Source organism: Dendropsophus ebraccatus, unplaced genomic scaffold (genome assembly GCF_027789765.1).
Source record: "Dendropsophus ebraccatus isolate aDenEbr1 unplaced genomic scaffold, aDenEbr1.pat pat_scaffold_1380_ctg1, whole genome shotgun sequence".
Taxonomy (NCBI): domain Eukaryota; kingdom Metazoa; phylum Chordata; class Amphibia; order Anura; family Hylidae; genus Dendropsophus; species Dendropsophus ebraccatus.
In genome coordinates, this window is record NW_027208800.1 from 1 (window position 1) to 14,330 (window position 14,330).

The following is a 14,330-nucleotide window of genomic DNA, read 5'->3' on the forward strand; positions in this document are numbered from 1 at the left end:
CTCAACCAGAGATGTCCCAGAGAGCACTATGTTAGACTAAAAATATAAACCATTTCCTGCAGGACGCACAGTAGCTAATAAGTATGGGAAGACTTGAGATTTTTTAAATAGAAGTAAATTACAAATCTATATACTTTCTGACACCAGTTGATTTGAAAAAAAAAAAATAAATCTGGACAACCCCTTTAACTCTGGTGATTTGAATTCTAGAAAGACACATCTTTACACCGGATAAAATGTACAGTCATCCTATGTTGGCAAAACCATCTGTTCCCCTGCATAATAGGAGTCTTTGAGGGTCTCTTTCCTGCTTACCATTTTGTATATCAATCTGCAGAACTGTGACTGCTTCTGGTTCCAGACCATAATGTTCCTGCTGTACATTGTACATTTTAATACGATTATATATTGTATAATACAGCTTGGGCCTTGTATAAGCACCATCAGTATCTACAACGGTTCCGCTATTATCACTTGTAAGTGGAGTCTTGACATTAGAGTGGATAGTATAAACAGGTATTTTATTGGGTTCTACGTCCCCTCCTTCCTTTATTCCCAACATACCTGAAAGACACAAATGATTTTCTAGATGCCTTGGATGAAGTTGTATGGCTCCCCGGGTATTCTCTGGCGTCCGTGGACGTGGAGAGCCTCTACACCCGCATCCCTCATGATGCGGGTGTGGAGGCTATTGACCACGCCCTCGGGCGTACGGAGCAATCCATGCCCTTTAGAGATTTCATTAAAGAGGCTTTGCTTTTTGTTTTATGTAACAATTGTTTCTTGTACGAGGGAGATTGGTACCGTCAGGAGACCGGAACTGCGATGGGCACGCCGGTCTTCTGTACGTACGCCAATCTCTTTCTATCTTGTTTGAACATAAATATGCCCATAACCCTTTTATACAAAACATTGTTTCTTTTTTTCGTTTTGTTGACGACATTTTCATTATTTGGAGTGGTTCCCAGAGCAATTTACTGATTTTGTTTCTTTTCTTAACAACATTAACCAGGTTATATGTTTTTTTACCTCTTCTTTTGGGGGTCAATCCTTGGAGTTCCTTGACGTAAAAGTTGACGTCATAGATAATAAGATTTACACTAAAGTCTTCTGTAAAAGTACCGCCTCTAATTCTCTTCTCCACTTTTCTAGTTCCCTCCCTGACACTGTTTAAAAAATCTATTCCTTACAGTCAGATGGTCCGCCTCCGCCGGATCAATAACACGGACGAGGCATTCCACCTGCAAGCAGTAGAACTTAAAACACGCCTCTTGGCTAGAGGTTACCCACAAAATATTATAGACACTGCGTACAAGAAAGCTGCAGCCCGTAGTCGCCCCTCCCTTCGCAAGTCACACAGCCAGACACGTTCTAATAATTATGATGTAACGGGCAAAAGGTTCACATTTGCGTTGCAAAATTCGCCTATGAACCAGTTCATCTGTAATGTAATTTACAAACATTGGTTCCTTTTGGAACAAGACACTGATCTCAGGGATGTGGCTGCGAGAAAGCCGATACTATAGGCGACTCCCTCAAAGCCACCTCCCCTAAAACTAAACAGACCTGGCTACAACGCTCCCTACCTAAGGGCAATAAGAAATGCGGACAATGCCAGTATTGCCCGCAATTGCTCACCAAAGCGTATATTAGACTGGGAGATCAGGAGTGGCTTCATCAAAGAAATGATAACGTGCAAGACAACACATGTCATATACGCCATCATTTGCCCGTCTCCATTTTTACGTGGGTAAAACCAAAAGGGCACTATGGGTCCGATTTAAAGAGCATCTCTACTCCCTTAGAACAGGGAAGGGGGTCCCCCGACTAATAGATCACGTTCGCACAATACATGCTAACGACCCTAAATGTCTGAAATATATTGGGCTTGAAAAGGTTAACCCTCCAAACGATGGCAGCGATTGGTTAAAAACACTTACTAGTGAGAGAAACTTTATGGATTACAAAGTTGAATGCTGTTGGCCCTCTGGGGCTTAATGAGAGAAATGACTTGAACGTACTGCTGCCTTAATGTATTTAGTGTTTTTTTGTTACTTGTTTATAGCAAAAAAGATTTGGATTGTATTCAATTGTTATAAGAGCACCTCCCCTTCCTCTGACGTGTTCACAACCAGACGAAGCCCGACACAGGGCGAAACGTTCATTGCACTAGTGACGCTCCCTGCTTCTACCACCTTCCCCCTTCTCAGCTGAGTGTACCATGTTCCTCTAAATAAAGGATATTCACGACCCCAAGCGGTGAGTGCCAACTTCTGTTCCTCTTTATCAGTATAAACAGGTATATGCTGCTGTATATTATCAGACAATGCTCCATGGTAATTTTTTACAATCGCTGCAGTTACTATGCATGGGAACAAGGTACAGGTCACAGCATTTTTACCCAGTGGTCACATGATCAGCTAGTAAGGCACAATACAAAATAATACTTGCTCTACTTCACCCAACCCATATACGATACAATGAAATAATATTTGTTACCACGACCCCTCCATAACAGTGCAATGATTCAGCAAATGATCGCTATTCTCAGTAAAATATCAGTTACCTGGAGAGAGACATTATAGGGGATCTCTCAGTTCTGGCAGAGAAAAGGTTAAATTGTCAGTGTTATTATGTTCTCTTCAGTGGATAAGGTGAATACAAGTTCTGAGGCTTTCTCCAGACTTACTTGGTGCATAAACTTTTTTACCTTGAAAAAATGCTTAAAAGAACTGCACCTCCGTGATGCATTTTTGTGGTGCCCCCCCCCCCCCCCCCCCAAAAAAAATAATGTGAATCGATTACATACAATTTGTATGTGGCGTTTTTCTCTTTACAAGTGATGTGATTCTTTGATCACGTCATTCAAGGATATTGAAAAATATGAGGGGGAAACACCAGACCACACTTGTTTACACCTGTTTTTTCTTAAGGCCCTATTCCACGGAACAATTATCGTCCGTATTCGGCCGATATCGGCCGCTACGGACGATAATCGTCCTGTGGAATAGAGTGCAACGATCAGCCGACATCGTTCATGTCGGCTGATCGTTGCAGTCGCTTGTTTTTCAACATGTTGAAAACAAGCGACTGATATAGATAGCAGCGATCTGCTGCCGTCGCTCCGTTGAATAGGAGCGTCGGCAGCAGATGCTGCTATATCCTATGGGCTGCCCGGACGATCAGCGATCCCCGGGCAGCCCCCCCGCAGCTCCCCGCCGCCCCCTCCCGCACTCACCCGCTCTCTGCAGCCGCGTTGAATAGCAGCGGCAGCGAGCGAGGAGCAAACGAGCGCTGAGAGCGCTCGTTTGCTCCTCCTAACGACCCGTGTAATAGGCCCTTTAGCTTTTTATTAAAGTCTCCCACACACTCTCGTTTTCACTAGAAGATTGCAGGTATCTACCCATTACATGTATGCCCACAGAAAAGACCGATCAGCCAAAGAACAAAAGATTCCTCGTTTACCAGCTATCTCTGGCCCTTTTACACAGGTCGAGTATTGGCAGTGAGGTTTTCGTGTATAAGGACCCTAACCCACAGCACAGGTGGATGCAGACCATGAATAAAACAGTTTTTTCTAGAGAGATATTGAATCATTGAATACCAATCACAAATCTTGGACTTAAAGGAGAAGTCTGGCAATATTTTTTATTAAAGTATAGTACTTTAATAGTGATTTTTTCCCTGCACTTACTACTGCATCAAGGCTTCACTTCCTGGATAACATGGTGATGTCACGACCCAACTTCCAGAGCTGTGCGGGCTGTGGCTGCTGGAGAGGATGATGACAGGGGGACACTGGGACACAGGGCACTGGAGGGATGCTGAGCATCCCTCTGCCACAGCCCGCACAGCTCTGGGAGTCAGGTCGTGACATCACCATTTTATCCAGGAAGTGAAGCCTTGATGCAGTAGTGAGTGTAGGGGAAAAAGCACTTTATAGGCATTCCAGTAATAAGTGTATATTGGTGATTTGTATAACTTTTTGGGGGCAATACAATACTTCAATAAAAATTTTTGCCGGGCTTCTCCTTTAAAATATTGCACAAACCCCACAAACTCTATCGTATTGTTGATATGTCCCAAAGGGCAGGCAAGCATACATCACTTCACTCACCCATAATGTATCAGTGACTCCCCTGCAAGCAGTCCTGATGTACGTTTCCTTCATAAAGATTACGAAACATATGTCGGGACTGCTTGCAGGGGAGTCACTGATACATTATGGGTGATGAAGTGATAGATTATATATATATATATATATATATATATATATATATATATTATAAATCATGTTTATATATATTGTTTTCCTTTAACCAAGAAGATACATGGAAGTAAGGATTTACAGTTTTTTGGACAAATTGTTCAAAATAAAAAAAAATATATAAAAAATAGCATGATACTATATGGGAATTTGTTAGGAACCGGTGACACCAGACACACAGAGACAGTGAGCCCTAAGCTCAGCCCCGCCCACTGTCCTCTACCTACTTGCCACAATCCGCCCTAAGATGGGGCGAGCAACTGGGCGGCAGTCCCTACACTGGCTAGGTGGGACACAAAGACAAGACAGACAGACAAAACACAATAAAGAATAGTCGACAGTCCGGGTCACAACAATCAGGCAGCACAGTACAAAATCACAATCCTATAATCAGAGTCAACAAACAAGCGATATGGTAAGGGGCAGGCAGCTAGCAAGGATAGTCAGAACACAAAGCAGTAGTCAGGAGATGCAAAGAAACAGAATCCACAAGCAGGCAGAGACTAAGTCAATAACCAGCAATGATATCCAAGACTGAGGTAGTTATATAGGAGGCCAGGGTTCTGATCCAGAACGTAATTGGACCATCCCCCTGATCTCCAAGCACAGACAGCTGAGAACAAAACAGATCCACTGGCAGGAAGACCTGTCAGTCATAGCAGAACCAAAACACAGATTAACCATGACATGGCCAGACAGAACTCAGCAGGTGAAGTCGGGTGTGTCTCCCAACCCAGGTGAGCAATAAACCAGAGTTCACACAGAGCAAAACAAAACACAGAAACAGGATACAAGAAAATCAGTGCCTTCTCGGCCGAACAGCACGAGCAGAGGGACGCATAATGCTCTGCAGAGATACCATCCTGACAGAATTCTAATCCAATGCTCATGGGCATCACAAGTGACCTAGGAATGAGCAGAGACTATCTGCTGAGCTGTTACTCAGCAGGTTATCAGCAACCTTTGTAACAACCCCATAAATGTAGCAGTGTCAGCAGCCCAGGGACATTGCCACACCAAGATTTATATTGCACTAACATAGTCCACCGATCTGTACAACCAGAGGCACAAATACTACAGAGGCACAATATTACATTCTATAGGACAGAGGACCTACTGAACATAAGAGCTTACACTTCACATAAGAAAGTACCCTGCTGACCATGAAAGCTTACACTCTACTTAAGAGATGATAAAGGTGATCAGTAAGGGTTTACACTCAACGTGAGGACCTACCTGACCATAAGAGCTTACACTCCTTCGAGAGAGAACCCTGCTGACCATAAAAGCTTACACTTCACTGGAGAAATGACCCAGCCGACCATAAGAGCTTACACTCCTTCGAGAGAGGACCCCACTGACCATAAGAGCTTACACTCCATAGAGGGAGGACCCCGCTGACCATAAGAGCTTACACTCCATAGAGGGAGGACCCCGCTGACCATAAAAGCTTACACTCCATAGAGGGAGGACCCCGCTGACCATAAGAGCTTACACTCCATATAGAGAGGACCCCACTGACCATAAGAGCTTACACTCCATAGAGGACCCTGCTGACCATAAGAGCTTACACTCCATAGAGAGAGAACCCCGCTGACCATAAGAGCTTACACTCCATAGAGAGAGGACCCCGCTGACCATAAGAGCTTACACTCCACTGGAGAAATGACCCAGCTGACCATAAGAGCTTACACTCCACTGGAGAAATGACCCAGCTGACCATAAGAGCTTACACTCCATAGAGAGAGGACCCCGCTGACCATAAGAGCTTACACTCCACTGGAGAAATGACCCAGCTGACCATAAGAGCTTACACTCCATAGAGAGAGGACCCCGCTGACCATAAGAGCTTACACTCCATAGAGAGAGGACCCCGCTGACCATAAGAGCTTACACTCCATAGAGAGAGGACCCCGCTGACCATAAGAGCTATACACTCCATAGAGAGAGGACCCCGCATGACCAGCTTACACTCCATAGAGAGAGGACCCCGCTGACCATAAGAGCTTACACTCCATAGAGAGAGGACCCCGCTGACCATAAGAGCTTACACTCCATAGAGAGAGGACCCCGCTGACCATAAGAGCTTACACTCCATAGAGAGAGGACTCCGCTGACCATAAGAGCTTACACAGTATGAGTGGCCTCCACTGGCCATAAAGGCTAACACTGCAAAGGAGACAGGACCCCACTGAACATAAGAGCTTACACTCTACAGGACAGAGGACACAATTGATCCTCAAAACTTCTGAAGGGGAAAGGCCCCTGCTGACCAAAGAGCTGCCAAAAGATTTTCTGGAACTTTTTTCGTCTGTTACTGCTCTCCGAGTAATGTGGCAATGTCATTGTGATTCTGCACATTGCACAATAAAGCTCCTGTGTTGCCGCCAGTGTAAAGTTCATTGTAATGTCAGTGTCCTCACCTGATGCCAGGACCCCCAGAGCCAGGGTGCACAGCACAGCTACTCTCAGCAAAGAACCCATCAGTGTGGAATAGGCAGAATCCCAAACACCCCAAGCTATTTCTTCCTAGTGTGGCAGCCTCTCAGGGATGAGACTTACCAAGCAGGGCGGGGCTGTTCCTGGACTTGTGATTGGCTGCTGATGGTGTCAATCATATTACAGCCTGGCCTATTTCAGAACATGTAGATAAGTGTCATCTATAAGAGCAACATCAACAGGGTTACTTTTATACAATGAACATCACACAAGCATTTACTCTGTAGGTGCTGGTAATCAATTGAAAACCTGGTGCACTGCAAGTACCAGCATACATACTGCAGTGACTTTGTGCAATCAGAACTATCTCTATGTCTATGTCTGAATTTATAAAAAATCTATAAGCATGCTGCCGGAACAACCCAATTCAGTAGTAGAAATGAATGCAACAAAAATCTGCCGGCTATTGCACAGCTATTGGTGAAGAAATGAGGGGTGTTTGGCCCCATGAGTTCCTCTGCATATGGGAGCACAGATGAATGGTGTTCAGGAGACATGGCCTCCTAATGTTTTTCACAATTATAAAGGGGAAGCTGATACTAGGATGTTTGGTAAGCTGACTGTGTCAGTCTTTACTGAAGCACTAAAGCATTTTATTCATGAGAGTAATTTCCTTGAAATCTGATTAACTTTCTGACACCAGTTAATTTATTTTTTTTTTTCCTATGGAGTATTTCTTTATTTGTAGGGGCAGGGACATGTGTATTGTTTAGCTGTAACCATCATATGGGACTAGGACTAGGTATATAGCATGTGTAATAGCACACATTCAATTTTGTGTGCATGTGCATTTTAACCCTTTTTTGAAAATGGGCGTCTCTGCTCCTTTATGTCTTCAGAACACAGAAACATTTTAATGACAGTATATATAAACTATTAGATATCTAGAATTCAACATTCAACAGCCCCCATAGAGAATGAATAGAGCGGTAGGTGTGCAAGTACTCTCAGTGTCAGACTGGGCCACTTGAGAGTACTTGAGAAAGGATCAAGATTTTTAGAGCCAAAACATCGTGTTTTTATATGCAATGGCTAAAATAAAGTAACTTTTTTTTTCATGGAATGGATGCTGTCCCCAAACCCTGTTTTATGCTACATTGAGAATGAGGTGTGGGCTGACCTGAGGAAGACTGTGCATCCCTGGGAGGTTCCGCTGTTGCGGTTGGTGGATTTGTTTGTGTTTCTTATATACTTATAGGCTAGGTTCACACTCTGTATCTGTGCGGCTTTTTTTGCGGCAGTAAATCATCGGCCGGATTTTTCCGGTTCATGCGTACGCTGGAAAATATACGATATACGGCTGACCAGTGCACACTATGTATGAATCTACGGCCCTATCGTAAACGGACCCGTAAAAAATGAACAAGACCATTGTTTGCGGCTGGACATGCGGCCGAGGATTGACAGGCGGTCCGTACGGAGTACTTCAAAAATAGCCGGCAATGATGCCGAATGCCGATGCCTCTAATAGTTAATATATTAAATTAATAAAATACATTTTCTTTGTAATAAAGTCCCTTTCGTTGTTCAATAATTTAATTCTAACGAATCCATCAGTGTGCAATTAAATATACTGTTAAAATAAATATATATATATTAAATAAATGTATATTTATTTATATATATATTTATTTTTTGACAGTATATTTAATTGCACACTGATGGATTCGTTTAAATTAAATTATTGAACAACGAAACTGATTTTATTTCAACGAAAATGTGTTTTATTAATTAAATATTAATTAGTACAGGAAGCTCCAGTAAGCCGTTAATTCATATGCCGGCAATATAGCTTTCTGTACTAATCATCACTTTACTTTAATGAAAACATCAAATGTTTCTTCTAATTATGTTATCACAATAGCATTATTAGAAGAAACATTTAGAATTATATGTGCGCTCAGCTGATTGGCTGATCGGCTCAGCGCACATATAATGAGCCGGTCCGCAGTACAGTCACTTCATTGTGCTGCGGACCAGCGAAGAGGACACATCGGGGTGAGTATAGAGCTCTCCCCACCCCCTCCCCTGCACTGCACCCCTCCCAGCAAGGAAGGGGGGTCACTTAACCCCTTCCTTGCTGGGATGGGTGCAGTCTGACATCAGTCTGGCCCCCAAGGGGTTAAGGGGGATGCAATACATCCTCCCTTAACCCCTTGGAGGCCAGACTGCAAGCAGCGATCTGTAAAGATGCTGCATACTGTAAGGTGCACAACACCGCTCACAATGATGGGTGTTGTGCTCCTGTTTGTGTGTTTTTTTGTGTGTTTCTCCCTTTTTGTTTTTCAGATATCGGTATCCTGGGGATTGTGTCGGATTCCGTGGACTACGTCGATGACCAGCGGTTGTTTGGTGTTTTTTTTTAATAAAATGGTCAATGAGGGGTGTGGGGGTGTTTTTATTTGAATTAAAAAAAAATTTCACTTGTGTCTTGTCTTTATTTCTTTACTTTATAGACTTAGTAGTGGAAGCCGTCTAATAGACGGAATCCATTACTAAGTCGGGGCCTAGTGTTAGCCAGTATAAAATGGCTAACACTAACCCCCCATTATTACCCCAGTACCCAATGCCACCAGGGGTACTGGGAAGAGCCGGGTGCCAGTGGTCCCGGAGCATCAAAATTGGCGCTCCTGGACTGGGCGGCAGCAGGCTGGTAAGATTTAGGCTGGGGAGGCCTAAAACAATGGCTCTTCCCACCCTGGTGTTACCAGGCTGCTGTCGTTTGGTTTTTAACCCGGCTGGTTATAAAAATAGGGGGGACCCTATGCGGGTTTTTTTTATTTATTTATTTAAAAAAAACGCATAGGGTCCCCCCTATTAGCCTAATAGGATGTCAGGGACTTCTAGTGTAGACAGCGCCTCTGTAACAAACTACCAGCACCGCAAAAGAGGAGAGTGTGTGTCAGGAGAGGGGCAGCCGTGGAGCATTGTGTTTTTACTTAGAGAAGATGCCCCCTGTGTTTCAGTCAGGGAAGATTAGGCTTATGAGTAACTGGATGTAACTGCACTGTAATCATTTATATGGTGGCTTCTATTCAGTAGAAGGGTGGTGGCATTTCTTAATATGTGATGGTAATATTTATTGATATTATTATTGTCAGTATACTGAATATGGTTAGTAACCATATGGTAGTGATATGTATGGTGATAATCCCAAACCAGGTTACTCCAGGCCTGAGCCACTGTGCACTTCCTACTGTGTTAATAAAAAAGAATTCTAAAATCAAGATGTTTTGTTTCTTATATTAGGAGAACAATCTTACGGCAGTGGATGTGTTATATACCCAGTGGAGCTTTGAGCTAGTGTATATATTTCTTCCAAATGACATGATGCACAGGATATAGGTGAAGATCAGAACAGATAGGACCTTGATGATTACAATTATTCCATTTTGGCTCAAGAGATCTCGGTTTTCCCAACTCATGTTGATGATTCAAAGGAAGTATTGAAGGTTTCCTTGTGTGGAGAACCTGTTGTCTTAGGATGCACAGCTTTGGCTAGGTTCACACTGCATTTCTGTATATGTTTATTGTATACTAGAAAATGTACCCGGCTCTGCCCGGGTATAAAGTGTCAGTGTGTTAATTAGATTTGTTCTAAGGTGCCCAGGAGGCCAAGCTAAAGGTATTGTTTCATCTGAGTTAATCAGTGGAATTAGTGTATACCTGTAGTGCATAGTTGGAGGGGTTCTGTATACCCACAATGTATAGTTTTTAGGGGTCTCGCATATCTGTAGTGCATAGTTGGGGGGGCTGTATACCTATAGTGTATATTGAGGGAGGTCCTGTATACCTGCAGTGTACAGTTGGTGAAGGTCCTGTATACCTGTACTGTATAGTTCGGGGGTCCTATATACCTGTCGTATATAGTTGGTGCTGTATACCTGTAATGTATAGTTGGTGGAGGTCTTGTATACCTGTAGTTTATAGTTTGAGGGTCCTGGATACCTATAGTGTATAATTGGTGGAGGTCTTGTATACCTGTAGTATATAGTTCGGGGGTCCTGTATACCTGTAGTAAATAGTTTGAGGGTCCTGTATAACTATAGTATGGAGTTGGTGGAGGTCCTGTATACCTGTAGTGTATAGTTTGGGGTCCTATATACCTGTAGTATATAGCTGGTGGAGTTCCTTTATACCTGTAGTATATTTGGGGTCCTGTATACTTGTAGTATAGAGTTGGTGAAGGTGCTGTATACCTGTATTATAGAGTTGGTGTAGGTCCTGTATACCTGTAGTGTATGGTTTTGAGGTCCTGTATACCTGTAGTGTATAGTTTGGAGTCCTATATACCTGTAGTATATAGTTGGTGGAGTTCCTGTATACCTGTAGTGTATAGTTTTGTGGTCCTGTATACCTGTAGTGTATAGTTTGGGGTCCTGTATACCTGTAGTGTATAGTTGGTGGAGGTCCTGTATACCTGAAGTATATAGTTGGTGGAGGTCTGTATACCTGTAGTGTATAGTTTTGGTGTCCTGTATACCTGTAGTGTCCTGTATACCTGCAGGGTTGTATTTACCCGTATGGCAGTGTTATTCAGTCACAGTGTGTCGGTATTGGTCATGTCTGGTATGGCGGTGTATATCCAGTCACAGTATGGCGGTATTGGTCAGGTCTGGTGTGGCGGTGTTATCCAGTCACGGTATGGTGGTATTGGTCAGGTCTGGTATAGCGGTGTTATCCAGTCAGAGTATGGCAGTATTGGTCAGGTCTGATATGATGGTGTTATCCAGTCACAGTATGGCGGTATTGGTCAGGTCTGGTGTGGCGGTGTTACCCAGTCACAGTTTGCCGGTATTGGTCAGGTCTGGTATGGCAGTGTTATCCAGTCACAGTATGGCGGTATTGGTCAGGTCTGGTATGACAGTGTTATCCAGCACAGTATGGCGGTATTGGTCAGGTCTGGTATGGCAGTGTTATCCAGTCACAGTATGGCGGTATTGGTCAGGTCTGGTATGGCAGTGTTATCCAGTCACAGTATAGCAGTATTGGTCAGGTCTGGTGTGGCGGTGTTATCCATTCACAGTATGGCAGTATTGGTTAGGTCTGGTATGGCGGTGTTACCCAGTCACAGTTTGGTATACCTGTAGTGCCCTGTATATACATGTACAGTATAGATGGAGTAGGGGGTCCTGTATATACATGTACTGTATAGATGGAGTAGGGGGTCCTGTATATATATATACTGTATGGATGGAGTAGGGGGCCCTGTATATACATGTCCTGTATAGATGGAGTAGGGGTCCTGTATATACATGTACTGTATAGTTGGAGTAGGGGGCCCTGTATATATATGTCCTGTATAGATGGAGTAGGGGGCCCTGTATATACATGTACTGTATAGTTGGAGTAGGGGGTCCTGTATATACATGTACTGTATAGATGGAGTAGTAGGTCCTGTATATATATGTACTGTATAGATGGAGTAGGGAGTCCTGTATATACATGTACTGTATAGATGGAGTAGGGGGTCCTGTATATACATGTACTGTATAGATGGAGTAGGGGTCCTGTATATACATGTACTGTATAGATGGAGTAGGAGGTCCTGTATATACATGTACTGTATAGATGGAGTAGGGGGTCCTGTATATACATGTACTGTATAGATGGAGTAGGGGGTCCTGTATATACATGTACTGTATAGATGGAGTAGGGAGTCCTGTATATACATGTACTGTATAGATGGAGTAGGGGGCCCTGTATATACATGTACTGTATAGATGGAGTAGGGGGCCCTGTATATACATGTACTGTATAGATGGAGTAGGGGGCCCTGTATATACATGTACTGTATAGATGGAGTAGGGGGCCCAGTATATACATGTACTGTATAGATGGAGTAGGGGGTCCTGTATATAAATGTACTGTATAGATGGAGTAGGGGGTCCTGTATATACATGTACTGTATAGATGGAGTAGGGGGCCCTGTATATACATGTACTGTATAGATGGAGTAGGGGGCCCTGTATATACATGTACTGTATAGATGGAGTAGGGAGTCCTGTATATACATGTACTGTATAGATGGAGTAGGGGGTCCTGTATATACATGTACTGTATAGATGGAGTAGGGGGCCCTGTATATACATGTACTGTTTAGATGGAGTTGGGGGTCCTGTATATACATGTACTGTATAGATGGAGTAGGGGGTCCTGTATACATGTACTGTATAGATGGAGTAGGGGGTCCTGTATATACATGTACTGTATAGATGGAGTAGGGGGTCCTGTATATACATGTACTGTATAGATGCAGTAGGGGGCCCTGTATATACCTGTACTGTATAGATGGAGTAGGGGGTCTACCAGTTATTACTGTGGATGTTGTGAGGCAGCTTCCCTAGCAACCATTGCTCCCTGTGAAAATGAAAGCAGTAATCCTATTGGTTGCTAAGGCTCCAACTGCCGTGTCTGCTGCAGCTAATTATATCACCTGTGTTTGCAATGAGGAGATTTTCCCATTCATCTCTATGGGGCGCCTCTCTTTCTCCTCCCCCTCCCCTCCTGTACATCTGGCGGGGACAGGACCTTCGCAATAACCTTCCCGGGCACCCAATGTATCTGTGTGCCAAATTTGGGGTCAAACGGTTCAGGCGTTTGGAAGTCTATAGAGGACAGACAGACAGACAGACAGGACAGACAGACAGACAGACTTGATTTTTATGATATAGATATTTTATATTGTTGAGAAGGATAACATGTACGCAAGAGAACTAAAGAGTGAGATGCAGTACAGTATAGCTCTATAGTGGGGAATAGTTATGTATTAGCTTATATATTTTGTTTGTATATTCTGGTGTCCTGTGCAGAAATATTGTTAGCTTTGCTTTTGTACACATATATTTATTAATTATTTTATGCTGTGGCCAGATGTTACAAGTGGATCTATAGTGAAATATAAAACATTCATTTTTTCTTTGTGTTGTTTTTTTTTAGTGTTTGTTGCATTTCATATGTCTCTGGTGTTTTTTTCAACATGCAGAATACTTTAGGTATGATATATTTTTTTGCTCTATACCATACAATAGGCTACTTTATAGCACATAAAAACCACCAGGAGAATGCATGTTACAAATATATGAACACAAGAAAGCTACTTTGTAAAAAAATTCAATAACATATATTGAAATAAAAATTGGAAACAGACAAATACAGTAGCAACCATCACAGGTCACCTTTTTGTTTCTCAAAAGCAACCAATGGGCTGTGATTGATTTCTTTCTATCTATCGGAGAGAAAAATGTGTCTCCGACAGATTGATAAATCTAGGCCATTATGTTTACTTACAAGGGAAAAAGTGTTAGTAAGAGAGAGGCCTTAGGCTACATTCACATGTCAATATATTTCCAAGAATCTGCAAAATACCATCCGTGGTACATCTGTATTGTGCTCTGTATTTTGTGGTTCACAAAAATAAAATAAAATAAAATGATGTCCCTAGCTGTCTCAACCAGCCAGGAGGAGCTTAAACGGTGATGTCCCAGAATAGCAGATGGTTTTGTGGAGTGCTTAGGCGTTTCCACAAAATTCAGAGGCTCCCACAGACTTCTATTGGAGTGGA

The 14,330-nt window shown here is 42.9% G+C and overlaps 1 long non-coding RNA gene across 1 annotated transcript; it reads right to left on the minus strand.

Annotated features, from left to right (window-relative positions):
- Positions 1 to 189: 189 nt before the first annotated feature.
- LOC138775149 (uncharacterized) lies at positions 190 to 13,129 on the minus strand. Its single transcript, XR_011360515.1, has 3 exons — positions 13,045 to 13,129; positions 6,830 to 6,927; positions 190 to 564 (listed from the first exon to the last, which is right to left on the minus strand). It is a non-coding gene; the product is annotated as an uncharacterized lncRNA (long non-coding RNA).
- Between the last annotated feature and the right edge of the window lie 1,201 nt (positions 13,130 to 14,330).